The sequence below is a fragment of the Aythya fuligula genome, chromosome 6, assembly GCF_009819795.1.
Source record: "Aythya fuligula isolate bAytFul2 chromosome 6, bAytFul2.pri, whole genome shotgun sequence".
In the NCBI taxonomy this organism is placed as follows: Eukaryota; Metazoa; Chordata; class Aves; order Anseriformes; family Anatidae; genus Aythya; species Aythya fuligula.
The window spans coordinates 5723436-5738021 of record NC_045564.1 but is presented as its reverse complement, the minus strand read 5'-3'; the positions used below and the strand labels follow the sequence as shown (position 1 = coordinate 5738021).

The window sequence follows — 14586 nt, the reverse complement described above, 5'->3', positions numbered from 1 at the left end:
ATCATCAGGTCCAACTCCTGGCTCTACCCAGGTCTACCAAAAAATCAGAATTCAGACCACATGAAAGAGCATAGTCCAAGTGCTTGAGGTCATTCCCTCTTGTCCTGTTGCTAGTTATCTGTGAGAAGAAGCTGACCCCCTGCTCCCCACGAGTTCCTTTCAGGTAGTTGTAGAGAGTAATAAGGTCTCCCTACTGAGCTGTACTTCTAGTGGCCATACACTTTCTGCCTCAGCTCTAGAGGAAGAACCGTGTTCAGCCAAACCATCCTTCTGTCCCACCTGCTTGACTTCTGACATTTGGAAATTGCCTGTTTCTGTGTCCTTAAAAACTACCCAGCACTGAGGGATCCCAATATCTTCAAAAGCATTTTCCCAGGGGACCTTCCTAACTAGTTCCCTCAGCATCCTTGAAGTCTGCTCTCTGTGTATCCAGGGTTGAAGTTCTGCTGGCAGTTTTCTTCCTGTCACCAAAGATTTTCAACTCAGCTGCTTCGTGGTTACTGTGGCCAAGATAGGCACAAGTTGCCGTTTCACTCATGAGACTCTTGTTGTTTACAAGCAACAAGTCTAGGAGGGCACCTTTCCTACTCAGCTCCCTCAGTACCTGTACCAAGAAATTATCATCAAAGCCTTTTAGGAATCTCCTGGACCTGTCTGTATCAGCTGTGGGGTATTCCCAGTTCACATCTGGGAAGCTGAAGTAAATTATAAGGACAAGGGTGTCTGATCTAGAGATATCTCTTAGTTCTTTAAAGAATAGTTCGTTGGTCTTGTTGTCCTGGCTGGGTGGTCTATAGTAGGGTTCCACAACAACACTCACTTTATTTATGCAATACTATTTCATTGATGCAGACTTACACCTAGATGAGGAACTGAGATAACAGAATAAGGTCTGTAGTAGCTAATAATTTCAGATTACTGTATGAAATGTTTTTTGGGACAATTTAGAGTTCTAAGTAGTAATATTTAAAGATGCACATACAGTTGCCTGTGACCGCAGATAGAGTTATAAGTAGCAAGCACAGCAAAGTTGATTTTAGCTGGTGATGTCTCGGAGCGCAGCCAGAGAACAATGCCCACAAGGGGCAGAGGCCAGTTTATGATAAACTTTTTTCATGTTCAGAGTATTTCCATAACAAAGAAGGAACTGAGTTATTTTACATCCTTGTTCATTTGTATTCTAGCTGACTTAAGGTCACTTTTATTGATTTGAATAGGAGATGTACCATGTGCATTGCATTAAAATAATTTGGGCTACCTTTCATAAAAATAATGTCTCCTATTTCCTCATTTACTTATTTTATTTTTTTCTCTTATTCCAATCCTTCCAAAGATGACAGCGTGAGAGGTGATGGAGAGGGCACTGCAGCATTTTGGGTGAAAGACCTGGGGGCTGAGGTTAGGAAACCCAATGAAGAGCTCAGTGCGGGCAGAGGTAGAGCCAGAGAGCTAGAAAGGCATGGAGTTGTGAACTGTCTGAGTTCCAATAAGCAGTTACTGCTGTGGATTGTGTTACTGCTAGTTAAAAGAAAACACAGCAATGAAGCACGTGATGTGTGTACGCAATATAGTATTGAAAAGGGAAGTTTTCAAATTCTAAAAAGACGCCGTACAGATATTGGGAATATATGGGAAGAATAAAGGCTGTCTGAAGTCCAACAAGACACTGGCATTGTTCTTCAGTCCTTGAAGCTGCAAGACAAAATGGATACAGGCTTTGGTTAATATTCTTTACCTGTGCTATAGTAGCGAGATAAAGCCTTGGTACCAAACTATTGTGAGATGTTTTTGTATGGTCTTCCATTTATTTCATTTCTAACATACCTTTCATTTGCTATGGTTGATTAAAAAGCTTGATAAGCACATACATAAATCCTTTGCTAAAATGAGATCTTTGAATCTCTCTAGTAATATCAAGTGCATGTATACATGCGAGTATGCATTTGCTGTGAAGAGGTCCTCTCTTTTCACTTTCTTTGGGTTGGTTTCTGTCTTTTTTTGTTGTTGTTGTTGTTAAACAAATGTACTGGATTTCATATTATTTTTTTTCATGAGTCTGCTTAAGAAAAAGCCACTTCTTTGGAAAAAAGTTTGAAAGTATTTCATGTAGATTTTTATTTTTAACTCTTAATATTAGCTGAAATAATCTCATACCTGTAAAAGCATCAGCAAAGTTTTCTACATTTTTTTTTTCAGTTGTTTGCAAGTTTGGTTAAAACATTTAGAGAGGAATTACTACCTGCTCATCTTCACAAGCTAGAAAGGAAGGTGAAGTGGTTGCGTAGCAACATCACCTCCAAATAACCAGGCATTTTCAAATTTTATGCAACATTACAAAGAAGAAAGAAATTCAATTTCAGCCAAGCTGAATATTTTATAGGAAATTTATTCTCAAGCCTACCGATGGAACAACCATTTCCCTTAATCATCTTCACAGCAAAGAAAGGAACCTAAAATTTGACTTCTTGATAGCTTTGAGATCCAAAACATACGCGTTGTGTATTCAGAAAAGCTACAGTGATTGCCACTCGTTACCACGACTTGTTCTGCCATCAGCCAACAACAAACTTGTCTTCAGATAAGGTACTCCATAGACTTATGTGGCTTATTTCTGTACTAACTAAAATCATGAGAGCTGTTTGGCCATCTCAACAGCACATAATGATGAATTTAACTTTTAAGTATAAAGTGAAAAGTGGCACATGGAGTCAGGTATACGCTTTTAGTCCTGAAATGAATCACCAAAATCATAATTGCAGCAGTATGGGGGCAATATTGCTATGTTCAAGTATAAACTTTATCCCCAGGAGTCAAAGTGTATTATTTGCCCCGACGCTGTGTTTTATCAGTTATTCGCTGCTTTCAGCCTGCCTAGACCTGTGGCAATACACTAGAAAAATAATTTAGAAGTGTGCAATATAACTCCATCTTTTTTCTGTAACATAGAGAAAAGTAATATAAATAAATAGAAACATACAAAATACACAAAAGAAAACTAAAGAGTTAAATGAGACGAAATTAACAGCTATACAAAAATAATCCTAAATCAATACTTATCAGGCTTCTTTTCTGATGGGAAATGGTTAAAGTCTCTCAGTATGCCAAATATGCAGAGGGGAAAAAAAAGTCCTGTAAGTTAAAGTTCAGCTGTGTAAAAAATGATTTCTCCTTCCTTTGTTAAATGAGAAAACCAAACAGGAAAGCCAACACAGTAATTTCAGGAAATATGTCTCTGGGTAGAAGGTTGTCACAAGTGCTTGTTCGTGGTCTGCAGGTTAGGTGTGAAACTTCTTGCTCTGACCTCAGCTCCAGGTGTAGCAGTTCTCCTCTCGTGACCACTTTTGGTAGATCTGGATGGGTAGCTCTTAGCACTGTGCTAGTCCCATGAAGCACGCACTTGGTTGCAGCTTACCAAAATAGCTTGAACACCATGAAAGGCAGATAAGGATGAGCCTAGGGAAAGGAATCCAGAATGCACTTTCTTAGAGGTCCTGCACATTGGTGGTGAATTACATTGTGGGTCTGACAGTGATTGCATGTTAGAAGCTGAGTTTGTGTATGCACATGAGAACATGAAGTGGCTGTGTGGTATTTAGGAGACCAATAAATCGAGCCCGTTTTACACTTTAAAAGGAAACTTTACAAGACAGACATTCATTGCATATTCACAGCCTGTCTTGCCTAACTGCAGGCCCTTGTGATTATCTTTACCTAGCAAATACTGTTGCTCGGCACATATGGCTGTTTGTTTTTTGTTTTTTGCTTTTTTTTTCCCATGCCTCCTCTATGCAGCTGTACATCTTTCTGCACCTTTGGCAGTCACGCTGCTCACACAGGAAAAATGCTTGTGGGTTGTGTTTGGGTGTGTTGTCACGGTATTGCAAAACATGTATGTGCTGTTGCTGGTATGCTCATATTTGGATTCAAGGCAAGCTAATAGTAATTATATCCTCATTAACGCACTTATAATTTCAAGGTTTTGCTGCCCTCTGCTTTGGCTACAGATATTTGTGAATAAAGAACAGGTGTAATGTGAAGCCTATCATTCCTGCCCCCATGACCCTCTGAAGAGGTCCCACCTGCTTCCTGGGTGGCAGAACTGTTTATCTTCAAATTTTGCCACGCTGCAAATTAGGTGCTCAGATGATATTTGCATGATTCTTTCCAGCCATCACGAGGGCTAGGACACCCTCTTATGAAAACAGTGAAAGCTGTGAACACAAGGGTAAAAGCACCTGTACTAGAGACTTAAAATCATGCTCAGTCAACAGAAGTGGTTGTTGGGTATAACTGATTAGTTATTTTTGTAAGGAGAAGAGTAAGGTAGGACAGGTCAGGTCAGGAGAACTGAAACTATTGCTATTGCAAGGACGTCCCAATAAGTGTGACAGCTAATGCAATCATTTTGTCTTTTATTTTAGAGCATTCAGTCAGTGCGTTCAATGTACTGAGAACATGGTGCAGAGGAAATGCGAATGGCCCCATTCCCGTGCTGATGAAAGCTTAGTCGTCATCTCCACGGTTAAGGAAGGATCCAGCTGAGCTCCAGTTTCAGCAGGTTAAAATGCAGTTAAGACTGGAACAGGAGAGCAAGATAGTAGATCTTTCACTTGTAAGTAGGCACTAATTCTGAACTTTTTCTAGGCATTTATCAAAACGTAGGAGATGTGACTGAAGCCAATCTTTTGCATGATTTTCAGAGCTTTGCGATATCACAGTTCGCATACCAACCCTTTACTAAAACCCAAAGGTATATTTTGAGTACAGCTTGAGGTGTAAAGTACATCTGTAAAGATGATTTACATCTGTAAAGATGATACATTTACCAGGAATGTACTCAGCTCTTGCTTGTAGCTTTAGCTTCTTCAAGAAAAAAGTACTTGCTTTGTGAAGAGTTACTCTGTAAAAAAGGAGACGTTTGAACATGTCTTTTAAACTCCCCTGCCAAATCTGTATAAGCCGCTGATATAAAGTAGAATAATCACTATCTTACATTACTTAAGATTCAGACAGATCAGTGGCTCCTTAAGTCCCTTGGATCAAGTTAGAATTAATATATGATAAAGCAAAAATACCATTTAGTTCTTTTGTGTGTGGAACATCTGAAAATCTTTGGAAATGTCTGGTGGTGCATAAGTCCAGGTATTGTGAACATCTATTCAAAGTTAAATATTTAAGATTTTTTTTTTTTAAATCTGTATTCTCCCATTTGTCCTCCCCCTTTTGATTACTATAGTGATTACTATATGAAACTGGCACTTCAGACTTCCAGGATAGTTTTATTTATTTTTAATTTCCTTTGTGAGCTGTTTTATCATGAGCAACTATTTTTTGTCTTTGTCTCTCTAAAATTTCAACATGTCAGTTTTTTTATATGATACAGTTCTTTTGTGTTTGATTTTTTCAGTGTTTTTCTAAAGAAGCTGGTCCAAGGTAGTCCCCATATTTTTTCAACTGCACTTGCATTTTCTATTTAAATCTGCATTTTGCCTGCCTCTGCTCTTATATGCCCAGTCCTTAAATCCTTTATTAAAATTCCTGTTTTTTTTTTATAATTTCCTCCATACTCATTTTAAACTGGATGAACACAACACAGTAATGTTGATGGATTACTTTTATATATTTGGATTTGAATTTCTAATCTGCAAACCATTCATATTTTTGTCTCTTCTTTCATTAAATAAAATGAATGTACCCAGAAATAGTCAACTTTTTATTCTATCTTTAATAAAAATGAAGATGATCAAACTGGAAGCCACACTTCAGCACAACAGTTCAAGTATTATTATTTCTATTTATTTATTTTATGGAGCTGTCATTTGGCATGAGGGAAAGAAATGAGACTTGAAAAAATAAGAGGGATAAAAAGACATTGCTTTATTATGAGGGGAACGGTAACAGTCTGGCTATTTTAGTGTTCCTTTCTAAGCTGTCTGCAAGTTTCACATTTGCATGCTATGGCGACAGGCATTTTTAGTGTTCGCTAAAGTTAATGTTGTCTTGAAGTAATTAATTGGCAAAGAAGCTACTTACTGCTATCTGGGGTATTGTGGTTATACTGCAGTGATATCTCTGATTTCATTTTATCTAATATAATTTATTCCCATTTTCCTCTACCAATATAAAAAGTCTTAACAAGCGAATGCCCTCAACTTTTCTCTCAGGAGACATCCTGATGGTGGGTGACCTCACAGACCACTAAACAAAAAGTTGTTCTTCCAAAATGCATAGAACTTCCTAGCCTCGAGCTGGTTTACCAAGAGATTTGTCAGAGATCTGGATCTGAAGCTCATCTCATATTTGTTAGTAGTGTATAGAACAAGCAGCTCTAATACAAGCTAACGGCCGTAACTGGGTAACACATAGCTTCCAAGGTGCCTGCTGACATGGGAAACGTTCCCCTCCATGCGACCAGCTGTTTTGCATAGTGTTTTAGAATAAAATGCTACTAATTCTAAGAATAGTGACCGTGCATTTTTAATCTGCGTTGTTCACTAATCAATTGGAAGCATGCAAAGGTAAAAGGAAAGAACAGAGTAACATTAAAAATTCACAGATAAAGTGATGGTGGTAGTTCTTGAAAGCTTAATTTTTATATTTCTAAATATCTATGTAGTACTGGGAACAGATTATAGGAAAATCTACCATAATACAAGACTTTATCAGAAGCCTGTTCTGTTGTTTTCTGGGAGGGGGAAAAAAAAAGATTTTAAAGATTTTATAAAATTTTATTAAAATATATTTGTAGCCTACTAAAAAATATTGGTGTAATCATTATTGATATTTGCAGTCTAGGAACTGTGACAGAGGATTAATTATGCCCCTAATTTCTGGAGCTATGAATAAGCAAAGTAATTTAGTTGAACTTTCATTGACATCTTGCCAGCGTATGTGCTCATTAATGTGATTTGTCTATTAGGCTCATACTCTAGTGGTTAATTTAATACTTAAATGCTAATAAAAATTACCAATATGGTAATCTGTGGAATTTAGTTGCTATGGGAGGGAACATCTTTCATTTACTGCTGTTGTGCCTCAGGATTGGATAATCCCCAAATAAGAGGTTCCTAAAAAATATCTTCAGTGAAAGAATGTGAAAAGATAAAATGATATATTTCCAGAAAAGATAAAGAAAGAACTAGTTAAATCCATTTCAGACTAATGAAGGCCATAGAGGTGATTTATATGCTGAAGACCATGTATTTATCCACACTTCTCAGGGTGAGAGTGGAATAAATAGACAAACCAAATGGTCCAGATGATTCTCCACTCGCTGCAGTGACTAGTCATTCAAATGCTGTGCTTTGCATTGTGTTTTAGTCCTATAGATTCCATATTGATCCATGCCAAGCCTCTAACAAAAGCTTTGCTTCCCAGCAGCAGTGAAAACAAGACGGCTCTTCTTCTAACAACTGCCAGCCTTCAGCAGTCATCTCTTCCTCGACCTGGTATTTTGAACACACCGGTGAGTCTGCGTGCGCGATCTAGTTTCATAGCTGAGCCTGCATAACAGCTCTTAGGAAAAGTTCAGAAACTCTTACAGCTTGCATTTTGTCCAGCTATTTTTCTTCGTATGTGTCATAGAATAACTGTAGAATGTAGTTATACAATATATGGAATAATATAGATGGCAGCATACTGGCTGATATCAGGAAAGGGCTTTTGAAGTGGCCTGCCAATGTTCCTGGTTTGGCATGGTTTTGCTGCATGTTTTTGAAAACACCTGGCATTTTCTTTCAGTCTAAACTTGAATGATACTCTCTGAGCACACACCTGCCACTATCCAGGAGCTGGGGCATGTGCAGACTAGACTTACTGACACCTGCAGGCCCCAAGGTATTTGGTATGGGGAGCTGAGTTGCTAACATATATTTACTTTAACATTTAGAGACCATTGCTTTGAAAAGTGAATATGTGTAAGCAGCCTTTGCAACCGATATTTTTCTACTCAGTACCAGCCTAGTCCAAGTCTCAAGGTAGAGGCATCTTTGGCACTGTCTACAAAATGTTAAGTAGCCCTAAGCAGCTGGAAATAATGAGCAGATCAGCACATCACCATCAGAAAGCCTAGAAAAGAGGGGGGTGGGGGGTGCAGGCTTAAAACAATCAGTTATTCAGTGGAGCATGGCTGAATAAGGAAGACCTTAATTCTGTTTCTCCTGAAAGAATACACTCTTCCAAGCACCCAGAATCAGCATTCACATTATTATGTTTCTTCTATGTGCATGCAATCAGTTTTGAGGACATCTGTTAGTGTTGTAATTTTCACAGCAATGTCAACTGAAAGAATTAAGCTACTATCGATAGACTTAATGAAAATATTTGAAATAAAATCACAGGAGATGCAACAACTGAGCTAATAAAGGAATTTGTATCAAGTAGTCATTTGTGAATTTGGCAAGCTCCTCTAGGTAACCCTAATTAAGCCTCTGTGTGTGTCTCTATGAATAAATCGCTAAGCAAGTGAATGAAAGCAGACATTCTAGCATCATCTGGCCTTTGCATTGTTAATGATCTTGGCTTGGCATTTTTGACTGCAGAAACACTGCCCCAAAAACTTGTAATTTTCCTGGGGGAAGTGACCCAGTCAGATGTATTACAACCTAGCAGTCATTGAGCTGCCGGACAAACTCTTCTGCTCTGCTGTTTGCTTGGATCTATCAATATGAACAGAATTATATTGTCTAATGGCACATTAAACAAACTAGCATCCTCTAAGCATCGAGAACGATCGATAGCAAAGCATCAATATACTTTTTTTTTTTTTTTCTCTCCTCTTGGACATGTTCTTGTCTCATGGTGATGTAATCTACTCTGTATTGTCCTGGTTTACTGAGAAGGAAGAAGCCCACAGATGCTAGATGTGTCGGCTCATACCACTTAAAAGGGCGCATTCTACAAATGACTAGGTAGTCTGTGGCAAAGTTGAAATATTTAACTTTTAAAGTTAACATTTGGTTTAAATATGTAAAGGCAACCTCCTCTTTAGCGTGAGACATAATGAATACTTTTCAAGTAGTTGTTATGATTATCACTTGAATGTAACTGCATGCTACCTTTCCTAATTAATTTGCAGTCCCAATGTATTACTGAGATGCATGAATATTTATGAAGCATCGATATACGGAACAGTAACTTTATTTTGGTACGCGTTCAGAACATGTTACTGCATACGTGAAATAACTTGTCGTGCTCCTTGATGAGGACTTTGCAACAGGAAAAATGTGAAAAGGAATAGAAGAGTGATGTGGTGGGAATTAATTGACTTATTTACTTATTGCTTATTTACTTATTTATATTATAAATATTTAAGTTTACTTATTTACTTATTTATATTATAAATAATATAATATTATTTATTTACAATAAATTGACTTATTTATGTGTGTGTTTGTTGACTTCAAGGAATTAATCAGCAGAACTGTTGAAAGCGGATACTGCATGCACCTCAGTATTGCAAATGAGCCTACAGTAGCAAGACTTCAAGAGCAACTCTGAGGCATGCTGAGTCAGCACAGCAATATTGTTATTTAGAGCCAGTGTCACAACACCCAATAGCAACAGATCCCAGAGCTGGAACACAGAGCAGCTCAACAAGGTAAATATATCTACGTCAGCTTTTCCTTGGATTTTCTTCCCTGTTGTCAGTGTTAATTTTACCAGCTGCTGCTCCACTGTTACATTGCTGGTGATGGCTCAGGAGTCAGGTACAAATTGTGCGTATGGATAAAATCTGTAATAAAGCGAAATATTCTCAGCCCTTGTAGCAATGGATTACCCTAATGGTGGTGAGCTGAACACCTCGGTAAGAATAGCACAGGATGGTCACAACTCCGAGCCTGTGCATTTAGTGGCCAATGCTGCAGTGGTCAATGCAGGGTAGGAAGCTATCGCTCTCGTTCCACACCCAACTGTCCTCCATGCCTGAATGCTCTGTCTCTCTCTCTCTCCACCATCCTGCCAACAGCTGCTGATGCAGCCACACTTATTACTGCTCTCTAACCTAGTTCTGTCAAAATGATATAGATGAGCTCTAAAAATACTTAACAGGGAGATTTTTTTATTTTTTTAAAACCTACAGCATTTGGGCAAGTGAGGGCTAGGGAACAACTGTCTGTAAGGATGCTCTGGGTGTGTTATGCACATTAGGAGGGTGGCAACCACACCTGAAGGTATTTAGAAGCAGCTTTGGGGTGGTGAAGTCTTGAATTTTTCACTCAGCAAGGCTGTTGAATTTGATACAAGGTGAAAAACTGACCAGTCATGAGGCCTCCTACGTCAGCCAAATTCAAAAGCCTGATCTTTATTTTATAGACTAGGCATGCACTGGCTGCAACAAATCTTGACCTCATGCAAAAACCTCAGGCTTTAGCTATACATATGCAAATACATATGCAAAACTTCCCAGCGCAAAACTTGTGTCCACAGGGAAGACAATTCTAAAACAAACAAAAATGTTGATCGACATTCAAAGCAGCCCTGAACAGTTCTAACGTGTTAGAATTTCAGTGATTCCATTCAAACAACACATTGTTGTGAGTTTTCATACAGCTTTGAGACTGAATGGTAAACCAGCCTTTTCACTGTACGGGAATTTAAAGCAAGTGGAGCAAGGCAGCATTTCACTATGTATGTGTTTGGGTTATTTTATTAATATTTACACCTTAGGTGTGTCTTGTAAATCTTATTTTCTCTGCTACTTTATCATTTTTTATGACTTCACATCTTAAGGCTTGCAGGAATTTATATCTTCAGCTGAGTAATCACATGCAACATGACAAATTGCCACAGGCTAGGCTGTATCCAGCCACTTGGTGAGCAAGTGTAGTTAAGAACGCGGTGATGCCCTCTCCATCCCCATGCCTGCTGTAACGCCTTTGCACTTTGCTTGTCTGGGACCTCTTGGGCTAATCAAAGGTGGCTGCACAGAGCAGAAAAATGTCTAGTTTCCAGGGAGGCAAACTGTTTGACCTTGGAAAGCTTGCCGTCTGGTTTTGCCAGGAAGCTAAAGCAAGGGGTAACATTCCAAAGGGTAAGTCTGCTACCTTTCTCTGCAGTCCTCCAGCAGATGGAAAAGGGGTGAAAGCAGCAAGATAGTGGAGAGACTTTGTCTCATTCAGCGTGATTCATTTGTACAGAGGCTGTTTAGGTGAGTACTTTGTTCATACTCATTTTAAGTAAGTGTCCATACTCATTCTTCAGGGCTGCAGTCAAAAGTTCTTCCCTGATCCTTCCTCAGATAGAGATCCAGAACTCATGGGATGCTTGCAATGTGACCTTAAGACCTAAGTGTGAACGTCGTGGCAGTAACCAAAGTTGTAGACAAAGGGCAAGATGATTTTTTTTTTTTTTTTTTTTCCTCTGTGTGCTCATTGTCTAGGAGGTGCAACCAGACACTCAGGCACTTGTATCATCTGGGAGCTTCAGCAACTTGCGAGTACACCTATAAGCATGGATAACAAGGTTTGTCTTCTGTTGTTTTTATGCTGTTCGTCCATAGCAGACCTATCACCGTTGCATGCTGCATTATTTTGCCCAGTTGAGAGAAGAATATTGTCAAAAAAGGTGACTACACGGTAAGTGACTCCTCAATATCAAAACCAAGTTACTGGCGATGCACAGGGATAGCACATACATAAACATTTCTCTTCATATTTTCAAGGGAAAGATGTCTTTATTACAAAGACGGCTGTATAAATAGTTGTTTGTGTGTAAGCTAACAATTTCCACATAAAGCCAGTATTGCTGTCACTGCTTTACTTGGGTATCTTGTGATCTGCCTAATGGGATTGGATTTATGGTGATTTCAGAGGAATGCGGATGGTGGTTTGCTGCCACAAACACAATTCCTCTATCTTTGACAATTAAGGTCTGTCCGTTCTTCCCTCCTTCATTCCTTCCCTTCCTCTCTGTATATTCTACAAATGCTGCTGCCTTCATGGAATGTACACTCTGTATGGTTACTGCTCTACATGCACCGTGTGTATAGGTGATGTACTACATGCTATGCACGCTGTAGTTGGACTGTATTGTATGCTTTAGTCTGCCAGTATATAGGTAATGTGTTGTGCATACAGTGTACACTCTCTATAGTTAGCATGGTCTAAAAACACCCCCAGACACACACACCAACAGTTACACACCAACAGTTCCTGTCAGCACTTAATTTCAGTAGAAGGGTCAGCAATAAGAATTTAGCATTTCTAGATGATTGAAGTGCATACATTTGCTAGGCATCCAAAGCAAAAATGCTTTATTCTCCAACTTACACACAGGAAGGGCTGCAATACTCATATCCCTTATTACATTTTGTTTTATTTAATTAGGAAAATTTAAGTTTATTATCTCTCTTGAAGATCTATCCACAGCAGAGTCTTCAGGCATTGAAATGTCAGAACACTTAACACACACACACGCACACCCTTTATTTTTCTTCTTGGTGTGCCAGTTATTTATAACATATGTCCTTCCAGGCTACACAAAAGCACTCCAAAACTTCAAGTAACCAAAGACTGCCCACATTTTCTTTTTTCTGGTTTAGTCATTAATAGTTGAAATTTATTTATTTATTTTTTTTCTGACACATCCATTTTACTCAGGTCAGCTCCTCAGGTCCTCTCCAAGGCTAGGTATGAGCAGGACTCAAGTCAGGTATGGTTATGGACATGAGGCTCCTACTCTAGTACCAAGCTCTACTAGAGTAGTACTACTCTAATACCAAACTGTATTTAGCCTAATTACTCCATTTTGATTTTGCTTTTAAATATTTTGCTGTTCTGTTTTAGTTGGTACAAAGCTGTGCTCACATTAAGACTTTTCACAGTTGGGACAGCTGACCAAAGGGATGTCCTGCACCACATGGCATCATGCCCAGTGATAGAACCGGGGGGAGTTTGCCAAGGGGGCTGCCATTGCTCAGGGACTGGCTGGGCATCAACTGGCTGGTGGTAAGCAACTGTGTTGCGCAACACTTGGGTGTTTTGGCTTGTTTTTTTCCTATTTCAGCAGCTTCTGGCTTGCTCCCCAGTGGGATGGAGGAGAGAATAGAAAAAAAGGTAAAAGTGTGAGGACTTGTGGGCTGAGATAAGGACAGTTTACTGAGTAAATAGCAACAATAATAATAAGAGGAATAAAATTTAAAAAAACAAGTGATGCACAGTGCAACTGCTTGCTACCAGACAACTGCTGCCAGCCAGTCTCTGAGCAAACAGCAGCCTCCATGGCCAGCTCCCCCCGGTTTTATTGTTCAACATGATGCCCTGTGGTATGGTACATCCTGGGGCCAGTTGTCCCAGCTGTGTCCCCACCCAGCTCCTGGTGCACCCCCAGCCTCCTCGCTGGCAGGGCAGCACAAGAAGCAAAGTTCTTGGCTCTGTGGAAGCACTGCTCTGCAACAACGAAAACATCAGTGTGTTATCAGCATTATTTTCATTCAAAAATCCAAAGCACAGTACTGTACCAGCTGCTAGGAATAAAATTAATGCTATTCCAGCAAAACCAGGACAATCATGAAGGCAAAAAGGCACAGAGAAGGGAAACAGTTACTAGGGTAAGAATATGTTTTGTTTTTTTAGTCCCTACAGCTGTGAATACTTGTAAGTCATGTAACAACATACCTGGGCTTCTCTGACTCTGTTCCTAGATGATGCTATTCCACTCTGTTTGCTACTCTGTTCTGCACAAGCTTGCATCAAATATTATCTATTGTCCTTTGTGATTCTCAGAGTCAGTTTCTTCTTAAGAACTTTATCCCAGCTATCAGTATCCATCTTGGTTAATCAAGTTATACCCAGTCCTTATTCCAACAGAATCTTAGAGATAATGGTCTTGTCACCAATTTGACAGTGGAAGCAAACCAGAAATAACTTGCTGTATTCCACATGTTCTGGCACCAGCCTGAGAATGATGAATACTTTCATAAGTGGCAGTGCAATTCATGGCTCTTCACTCATACGTTTTTGCAACGTAATCTATATCCAATGTGTTTAGCAGATTCAGCTTGCTTTCAGCTATGCTTTTAATTGAATAAAATCATCACTTTTGGAATATATTTTTATTCTTTCTCAGAAGGTTACCCATTACATCTGTGGGCCTTGGTGAGTCACTGATTTTCCCTCTATTTTACTGCTGACCATCTTTGAGCCTACAACAACACCTGAAAGGAAAAAAGGTCTGTCACTGTATATCCTCACCTGGCCACGTGATGCAGTCTGTGCCGTTTAGTGATTTGAAACAGTCAGTCTGTGTTACTGCCCATCTCTGTCTGGCACATGGGAACCTTTAGAGATGTTTGCTTGAACTGAATTCTTCCAGACTCCAGAAGACAATTCCTTAGTCCTAGGATGCTGACTCTCCTTACTGCTCTTTCTAACATAGATTCAGGCTGTTCTACTTGATGCAAAATTATTTCCACCTAAATGAGGGAAGACAGAGATGGAGACAGAAATTTAACAGAAAGCTGTGCTGTATTCATCTTTCTGATGTTCTATTTCTGAATAGTCTGATAGTTAATAGCATCTTAATAATTAATCTGTATAGAAATTAATCTGTACAGAAAAAACAGGATTAATGAACCAAAAGAAAAAT

The 14586-nt window shown here is 39.1% G+C and overlaps 1 protein-coding gene across 2 annotated transcripts in view; it reads left to right on the top strand.

Moving 5' to 3' along the window:
- Positions 1 to 14586, top strand: part of ZNF804A (zinc finger protein 804A) — a 280325-nt gene that overhangs the window by 227114 nt on the left and 38625 nt on the right. For both annotated transcript variants that reach the window (XM_032190633.1, XM_032190632.1), the window contains 5 exons: positions 4422 to 4612; positions 7381 to 7465; positions 9406 to 9598; positions 11058 to 11149; positions 11381 to 11463. The gene's annotated coding sequence lies outside the window, so the exon portion shown is untranslated. The remainder of the gene's footprint in view (positions 1 to 4421; positions 4613 to 7380; positions 7466 to 9405; positions 9599 to 11057; positions 11150 to 11380; positions 11464 to 14586) is intronic.